Source organism: Sapajus apella, unplaced genomic scaffold (genome assembly GCF_009761245.1).
Source record: "Sapajus apella isolate SASKATOON/1434 unplaced genomic scaffold, GSC_monkey_1.0 scaffold56, whole genome shotgun sequence".
In the NCBI taxonomy this organism is placed as follows: domain Eukaryota; kingdom Metazoa; phylum Chordata; class Mammalia; order Primates; family Cebidae; genus Sapajus; species Sapajus apella.
This window is the reverse complement of record NW_022436996.1, coordinates 9,202,197-9,211,481: the sequence shown is the minus strand read 5'-3', so window position 1 is coordinate 9,211,481 and position 9,285 is coordinate 9,202,197. Positions and strand designations below refer to the sequence as shown.

At 43.2% G+C, this 9,285-nt stretch overlaps 1 pseudogene; it reads left to right on the top strand.

The window, feature by feature from the left end:
• Positions 1–99, top strand: LOC116528079 (annotated as a pseudogene).
• Positions 100–9,285: the final 9,186 nt, after the last annotated feature.

The following is a 9,285-nucleotide window of genomic DNA, read 5'->3' as shown; positions in this document are numbered from 1 at the left end:
TATATTAAAAAGAAAAAAGTAATTGGAACAATGCAGAGAAGATTAGCATGGCTCCTGTGCAAGGATGACACACAAATTTGTGAAGTGTTTCATATTTTAAAATGAATGAATAAAAAATAAATTGTCATCAAAGCTGATTTCATTGCTATTGTACAAAAAGCCCTAAAGAAAGATATATAGTCTTTTTTTTTTTTTTTTTGAGATGGAGTCCTTGTCATTCCAGGCTGGAGTGCGGTGGCATCATCTCAGCTCACTGAATCCTGCACCTCCTGAGTTCAGGTGATTCTCCTGCCTCAGCCTCCCAAGTAGCTGGGATTACAGGCATGCACCACCACACCCAGCTAATTTTTGTATTTTTAGTAGCGATGGGGTTTCACCATGTTGGCCAGGCTGATCTGGAACTCCTGACCTCAAGTGATCTCCCTGCCTCAGCCTCCGAAAGTGCTGGGATTACAGGTGTGAGCTGCCGTGCATGGAAAAAAAGGCTGATGTCCTCCCACAAATCAGACTTCTGTATACTGCTAAATTCAGGAGAAAAACTATTTCTATGCAATGAAGGCAGGAAAAGGAATCATTTCAGAGTTCAAACTTGTCTAACATAAGGTTAGACAATTAATACGTGACATACTAAGTCCTAGTTTAGGACATTATAGTTTTATTTAGAAATCCAGAGAATCATTCATGTGGCTCAGGCCAAAATAAACTAAAGTAAAAAAAAAAATCTTTTTTTCTTTTTTGAGATAAGAGTCTTGCCCTGTCGCCCAGGCTGGAGTGCAGTGGCACTGTCTCAGCTCACTGCAACCTCTGCCTTCCAGGTTCAAGCAATTTTTGTCCCTCAGCCTCCCAAGTAGCTGGAACCACAGGCATGCACCACCATACTCGGCTAATTTTTATGTTTTTAGTAGAGACAGGGTTTTGTCATGTTGGCCAGGCTGGTCTTGAACTCCTGACCTCAAGTGATCTGCCTGCCTCAGCCTCTCAAAGTACTGGGATTATAGGCATGAGCCACTGCACCTGGCCTAAAATACAATATTTTATTTTTATTATTATTTATTTATTTATAGACAGAATCTCACTCTGCCACGCAGGCTGGAGTCCAGTGGCATGATCTCAGCTCACTGCAACCTTCGCCTCCTGGGTTCAAGCGAGCAGAAGTGTCAATTTTTATGTTTACCTAAAAACAACTGTCTGTGGGACTATTGCTTCAAAAGCATATCTCTCCCCCTTGTGCTAGACCAGTCATCACCAGGCTGTTTGCCTGCTTGGCATGGGCTCATCCTCACCTCCATGTGTTACCACCACTGTGCTCCACCTCAAAATGCCTGCCCTCACTTTCCTTCAATGGCCTACCCAAGTTCCATCTTATTTCCAAAGACTTACCCAGTTATTCCAGCCCACATGAAACTTTTTAATGCTTGGCATTTCATTATTTGCTTTTTTTTTTTTTTTTTTTTTTTTCCCAGAGAGAGAGTCTCACTCTGTGGCCCAGGTTGGAGTGCAGGGGCACAATCTCAGCTCACTGCAACCTCCACTTCCCAGGTTCAAGCGATTCTCCTGCCTCAGCCTCCCAAGTAGCTGAGATAGATTACAGGCGTGCCACCATGACCAGCTAATTTTTTTTTATTTTTTATTTTTAGTCAAGACAGTTTTCACCATGTTGGCCAGGCTGGTCTTGAACTCCTGACCTCAAATGATCCACCCACCTTGGCCTCCCAAAGTGCTGGGATTACAGGCATGAGTCACTGTGCCCAGCCTCATTATTTGCTATTGTAATTGGTCCTTATTTGATGTACACTTGTCTTCTCCTGCAAACAGTTTTGGAATACCGAGTTTTGAAATACTGTGTTGCCATTTTCCTATACCTGAATTAAAGTGTCCCCCCAAAATTCATGTCCTTCTCAGAACCTCAGACTGTGACCTTATTTGGAAACGGTCATTGCACATGTAATAAATTAACATGAGGTTGTATTAGAGTAGAGTGGGTCGCTGATCCAATCTCAGTGGTATCTTTATACAAAGAGACACAAAGACATGCAGAGGGAAGATGGCCGTGTGGTGACATACGCAGGGATTGGAGTGATGCAGCTACAAGCAGAAGAACACCAAGAATTGTCGGCAACTGGGCCAGGCAAGGTGGTTCACGCTTCTAATCCTTTAGGGGGGCTGTTAAAAAATAAAAACAAAAATAATTAGCTAGGCCAGGTGCAGTGGCTCACACCTGTAATCCAAGCATTTTGAGAGGCTGAAGTGGGCGGATTGCCTGAGCTCAGGAGTTTGAGACCAGCCTGAGCAATATGGTGAAACCCCACCTCTACTAAAATACAAAAAATTAGCCAAGTGTAGTGGTGTGCGCCTATAATCCCAGCTACTCAGGAGGCTGAGATGGGAGAATTGCTTGAAGCTGGGAGGCAGAGGTTGCAGTGAACTGAGAGATCACACCATTGCACTCCAGCCTGGGCAACAGAGTGAGACTCCATCTAAAAATAAAAAAAAGAAAACCCAGGTGTGGTGGCACATACCTGTAGTCCCAGCTATTTGGGAGGCTGAGGCAGGAGGATCACTGGGGCCCAGGACATTGAAGCTAGAGTGAGCCATGATTGTGCCACTGCATTTCAGCTTGGGTGACAAAGTGAGACCTGTCTCAAAAAAAAAAAATAAATAAAGAATGAAAAAGAAAGTAAAACAAAAGGAAAAGAGAATTGCTGGCAACCACCAGAAGCTAAAAGAGAGGACTAGGACGGATTCTCCCTCTAAGCTTCCAAGAACCAACCAGCCCTGCTGACACCTTGATTTTGGATGTCTAGCCTCCAAACCTGTACTTTTTGTTATGGCAGCCCTAGGAAGCTAACACACTTGGCATTTTGTTATAAGCTATCTGAACTTGTCTTAATTTTTTCTTTTTTTTAAACAGAGTTTCACTCTTGTTGCTCAAGCTGAAGTGCAGTGGTGCAATCTCTGCCCACTACAACCTCCACCTCCTGGGTTCAAGTGATTCTCCTGCCTCAGCCTCCCAAGTAGCTGGGATTACAGATAACTACCACCATGCCTGGCTAATATTGTATTTTGAGCAGAGACGGGTTTTGCCATGTTGGTCAGGCTGGTCTCAAATTCCTGATCTCAGGTCATCCGCCCACCTCGGCCTCCCAAAATGCTGGGATTGATTACAGGTGCGAGCCACCACACCTGGCCTCGTCTTAATTTAATGGACATTTATGTTCTCCCAAAACATTACTTACACTGATTCTGAAATACTGTGCTGCCATTTTTCTACATCTCCCTGAAACAAAGCTAAGCACCAAACAGAATACAAATATTTGACTTGTGGACAATTCCCAAATGGTTAAAGAGAGAGAGGTCTGGGTGTGGTGGCTCAACGTCTGTAATCCCAGCACTTTGGGAGGCTGAGGCAGGTGGATCATCTAAGGTCAGCAGTTGGAGACCATCCTGGACAACATGGCGAACCCCATCTCTGCTAAAAACACAAAATTAGCCAGGCATGGTGGTGGGCGCCTATAATCTCAGCTCCTTGGGAGGCTGAAGCAGGAGAATCGCTAGAACCCAGAAGGCAGAGGTTGCAGTGAGCCGAGATTGCGCCACTAGACTCCAGCCTGGGCAACAAGAGTGAGACTCTGTCTCAAAATAATAATAATAATAATAATAATAATAATAAAATATCTGGGTTCTAATCCTAGGGTGAGGATAACTTCTTTGGGCCTTAAAACCTTTATCTCAGAGATAGAAATATAGTATTTCCAATGTGCCTTCCCAGTCTTCAATTGTGACTCAGCTTGGGCTCATCAGAGTGGCACTGTCCCTCTAATTCCATCCAGGGCTGCACCTCTTGTATTTACACACACACACACATACACACAATGTCACAGATATATGTATGTGTGTGTGTGTCTGTGTGCGTGCACATGTACATGTATGTCTATGTATTAATAAATAATATGCATAATATATAATATAAATAGACCAATGAACAAGCCAGCATCTCTTATCCCAACTAGAAGAACGAGGCCTTTTACTAGTTGTCATTTCCATTTCCCAAACCCAAATCCTGCCAATATGACAAGAATACTAAGAAAAGGAATTTAGATCATGCCAATGTATAGCTTCAAATGTCAGCACCCTAATCCCATCTGACTTGCTCCAAACAGCCACGCTTTAATGCTCTTCAAATACAAATGCTCACTGGCATGAAGGTAAACCACCCTTTCCATTTTCTCCTTTCTCCCTTGGTCCCTGAAGAATGGATCTTCCACAATTTCAATCTGGGGTATCGAATCTGGTGGTAGAATGGTGTAGTCTGCACAGAGAGGACGTCATGAGGTAGTCTAGATTCCTTGAGCTGTATGTGTGAAAGCACAATGTAGGGGCTAGAACTCCCATATTTTACTACAGGCACAAGGTACTGGGGGACATAAAATCAAAACAAAACCTCCAAATCCTGAAGACTCTGCGATGCCAGGAAGAGAAAATGAAGCCACTCATACTCCCAAGATTGTAGCCTTTATTTGGAATTGTGGTAGCCATTTTGCTGGACTTTTTTTTTTTTTTTTACAGTATATTTGAAATATTTTGTCATTCAGTGATTTATTTCTTCATTTGTCCATTTGTCATTGGGGAGACCACCTTCTGTGATGATTACAAATCTGATTTTTGTTACCTGTCATTTCCTCTTAGGATTGTTGAATGAGATAAAAAATGTAAAATCTTGGTACATAAATTCTCAGTAAATGGAGGCTATTACTAATCTACTCACATTTATTGTTTTAAATTATGTCTGGAAATGGGCTAAATTGGAGTAGATAAATCTTGAGTACTGTCTTCAAGGAACTCACAATGTAGTAAGAGAGATTGACATGAAATCGAGTAAATAACTTGCAATACAGTAAGCTTGTGGAGACTTTGCTGGACTTTTAATGCAACTAAAAAGCACAGTGAAGCATATATCTTATGGTAGTAGTAGAAATATTGTTCCAGGAGGCTGGGCACAGTGGCTCACACCTGTAATACCAGTACTTTGGGAGGCTGAGGCGGGTGGATCACCTGAAGTCAGGAGTTCGAGACCAGCCTGGCCAACATAGTGAAATCCCATCTCTACTAAAAATATAAAAGAATTAGTTAGGCATGGTGGTGGGTGCCTGTAGTCCAGATACTCTGGAGGCTGAGGCAGGAAAATTGCTTGAACCCCAGAGGCGGAGGTTGCAGTGCGCCAAGATCATGCCACTGCACTATAGCCTGGGCAACAGAGCGGGACTCCATCTCAAAAAAAAGGAAAAAAGAAGAAAGAAAGAAGGGAGGGAGGGAAGGAAGAAAAGGAAGGAAAGAAAGAAGGAAAGAAAGAAAGATTGCTCCAGGAGAAACGTTGTCAGGAATGCTGCAGATAGCAGCTCTCACCCGCATCTAACCGAAATAAAAAGGCCATGCTACTCAGAACCGGTCGGCTATTCCAACTGTTTTCCAAGGGGCTGGACGACAAGGCCCAAGAAATGAGCAGTGGAGCTGACTGGGTTGTAGTTTAGAAAGCAAATGGCAGAAGACAGTGGGAGACCTGGAGTGTGGAATGGGGAGTCCGGGGCTGGAGGGCTGCAGATTTTCATCTCAGTTTCCTCCTTACAAGGACTTGGTTTTGCCTTCTGTCGAAATCATACATGAACTGTTTTAACCAAAACACATTGCTGGCCAGGCACGGTGTTGCCCAGGCTGGTCTTGAACTTTCAAGCTCAAGTGATTCTCCCACCTAGGCCTCCCACAGTGCTGGGATTACAGGCATGACCCACAGCACCTAAAGTCATTTTAAAAAATAGATTTGGAGGCCAGCCATGGTAGCTCTCACCTGTAGCCCCAGCACTTTGGGAGGCCAAGGCAGGCAGACCACTTGAGGCCAGGAGTTTGAGACCAGCTTGGGCAATATAGAAGGACCCTGTCTCTACTAAAAATTACAAAAATGAGCCAGCTGTGGTGCTGCATGCCTGTAATCCCATCTACTCGGGAGGCCGAAAGATAAGAATCGCTTGAACCCAGAAGGCGGATATTGCAGTGAGCCGAAATCGCACCACTGCACTCTAGCCTGAGTGACAGAGCAAGACTCTGTCTCAAAAAATAAGTAAATAATAAAAAAAATAATAGATTTGGAGATACAGCATGGTGACTACAGTTAGCCCTATTGTGTTGTACACCTGCAGCGTGCTGAGAGTAGGTCTCAAGTGTTCTCGCCACATACACACAAATGGTAACTAGGGGAGGTGGAGGATGTGTTATGGCTTGGTCGTGATCATCATTTCACAGTGTACGTGTGTATCAAATCATCACATTGTACATATTAAATATATGCAATTTTTATTTTTCAATGAGACCTCAAAAAAGCAGTAAAAATGTTTAAAAGATATAGAAATAAATGTAAGTGTAAATGTGTCTGTGTGCTCCATGTATGCACGTGTTCCATGTATGCACGTGTGTTCTGTGTTCGCATGTGTGTCACGAGCACATCCCATGTCCAGTTCTTGGCTTCTAACCATTCTTCATTTAAAAGGAGCAGGGCTCCTCTGAGAAATGGTGGATTCCAGTGTCAGGACAGGGAAATTATAAATGAGCCCGGAACATCTTCTTGTGCGGGGAGAGCAAGAAAGTCGCTCAGAGAATTCCAGGGACATGCAAAAGGCACAGATGTATGTGTACAAGGCTCCCACTGGCCAAATCTGAGAAAGAGCATCAAAATAATGAGCGAGAAGGATTGATTACAACCCATGGGATAAAACAGGACTACAGGACACTATGAGTCACAGAAGTATAAAATCTGCAGAGGAATACATGGAAAACTTGAGGAATGGGATATTCACATGGTTTCAAATTAACCCCACAAAAATCACAAAAATACTTAAAAGTTATCAAGAGGGGTAAAAAGCAACTTCCTTAGTGGAAAAGTCTGGCAGACGCTAGCGTAAGTGATCAAAGTGAACATCGCCAGTGTTGATACAAACTGGAGTCATGTGCCACCTGCTGAGATGAACGGAACACGCAATCACTTCTCAGACATCCCCCTGAAGAAATGACCCTGAACCTACTCATGAAGACAGACACACCAGACACACTCAAATTAAGGGGTATTTGACAAAATAACCGTTCTGTAGTCCTGAAGAGCAGCAAGGCCATGGAAGTCAAGAACAGGATGAATCTGTTCTAGACTGAAAGAGACTAGAGAGAAAGGACAGCTGAACACAGCAGGCGACTCTAAACTGGCTCTTTTTGCCAAAAGGACATTATTGGAACGACTGTCAAAACTTGAAGTGGCTCTGGATTTGCAGTATCATTCCAGTTTCCTGGTTTGGATGGTGTATTGTGGTTATGTAGGAGAATGTCCTTGTTAGGCGGGTAATGGGAACTGAGGCAATTTACTCTCAAATGGCTGAGAATAAAAGTTCTCTGCATTGAATTGAGAGGACAGTATAAAGACAGATGGGAATTTTTACTAAGTGCAATCATGCTGTTCATACTACTATTTTTTTTTTTTTTTTTTTTTTTTTTTGGTGTTGGGGATGCAATCTCACTCTGTCACCCAGACTGGAGTGCAGTGATATAATCTTGGCTCACTGCAACCTCCACCTCCTGGGTTCAAGCAATTCTCCTGCCTCAGCCTCCTGAGTAGGTACCTACAGGCACGCACCATCATGCCGGCTAATTTTTGTATTTTTAGTAGAAACGAGGTTTCACCATGTTGGTCAGGCTAGTCTTGAACTCCTGGCCTCATGATCCGCCCACCTCAGCCTCCCAAAGTGCTCGGATTACAGGCCTGAGCTACTGCACCCAGCCTCTTTTTTTTTTAATAGTCTTACTATGTTGCCCAGGTGGGTCTTGAACTCCTGGCCTCAAATGATCCTCCCGCTCGACCTCCCAAAGTGCTGTGATTACAGGCATGAGTCACCACTCCCGACCATAATTCTTAATAAAATCATTAATTTAAATTTTACCTGAAGAAATTTAAATGGAAATGAAATGTGAAGAAATTGTTGAAGTTTAGAAAGGGCCCCTCTTAGTAAAGCCATATTTCTCCCTTCTTTGTTTACAAACTGACAAGTTTCAGGATAAGGCTATCTCTTTTTTCTAGATATTTGCTGAGGACTGAAAGAAGCAAGCTGTTAATACCTGAACTGTTTTCCTAACAAAGGCTGTCAACTTCCAGGACGGTCCTCATTTCCCTCCCTCCGCCCCACTCTATGTGGCCAGTTCCACAGTTTAGCATCTGATTTGCAACCCCCCATTTAGCTAACAATTTCTGTGTCAATTAGGACTCTTTATTTTGTAAGAGAAAATTCAACTCTAAAGTGTCCTAAACAAAAAGGAAATTGTATTAGTTTTTGTAACCGGCATACCGGCGTAGTGTAAATTCAGGCGTAGCTTAATCCAGGGCTCCAATGATGTGAACAGGAGCTTTTCTTGTCTCAGTTCTGCTTCCGTGGTGTTGGGTCAGCAGTTTTTATGGCTATTTCCTTCCTCTTTCCTATCCAGCAGGAAAGAGGCTGTTTTCACCCATCAGTCTTTCTCACTGAATAAGGAAGTTCTAACGTAATTTTCTTTTCTTTTTGAGATGGAGTCTGGCTGGGTCACTGAGGCTGGAATGCAGTGGCACGATCTTGGCTCACTACAACCTCCGCCCAAGTTCAAGCAATTCTGCTGCCTCAGCCTCCCGAGTAACTGGGATAACAGGCGTGGGTCACCACGCCTGGCTAATTTTTTTATATTTTTAGTAGAGACGGGATTTTGCCATGTTGGCCAAGCTGGTATCGAACTCCTGACCTCAGGAGATCCACCGCCTCAGGCTCCCAAAATGCTGGGATTACTGGAGTGAGCCACCGCACCTGGCCTAAAGTAATTTTTAAATAGTAAAATTACAGGTAGTTTTCTCTTCTTCCTGCAGAAAAACTCAGAGTGGCAGAAAAGGATAATTTTCTGTACAGTTACTTTCTTTCACCACTATGTGAATGCCTCATTGGATCACTGCTGAATCTTCAGTGAAAAAGTGACTTTAAAGTGAAAGATGTGTAAGTTTAATAGTCATCGAATGGGTAGGTTAGTGATATTCAAAAAGGTGAAAAGAAACAATAGAGATATTTTGAAGTTTCCCAGAGTTTCTCATACTGGATAGAGCAAAGTGAGATTCTGATGACTAAGGTTAGGAGGGCACTTGATTCAGGAAAGCAACTTACAGTAAGCAAGCACCTCTCACTAAGCTCTGTCCCTGTCCTAACCAGGCCATGGCCTCCAGAACTTTGATTGTATTTC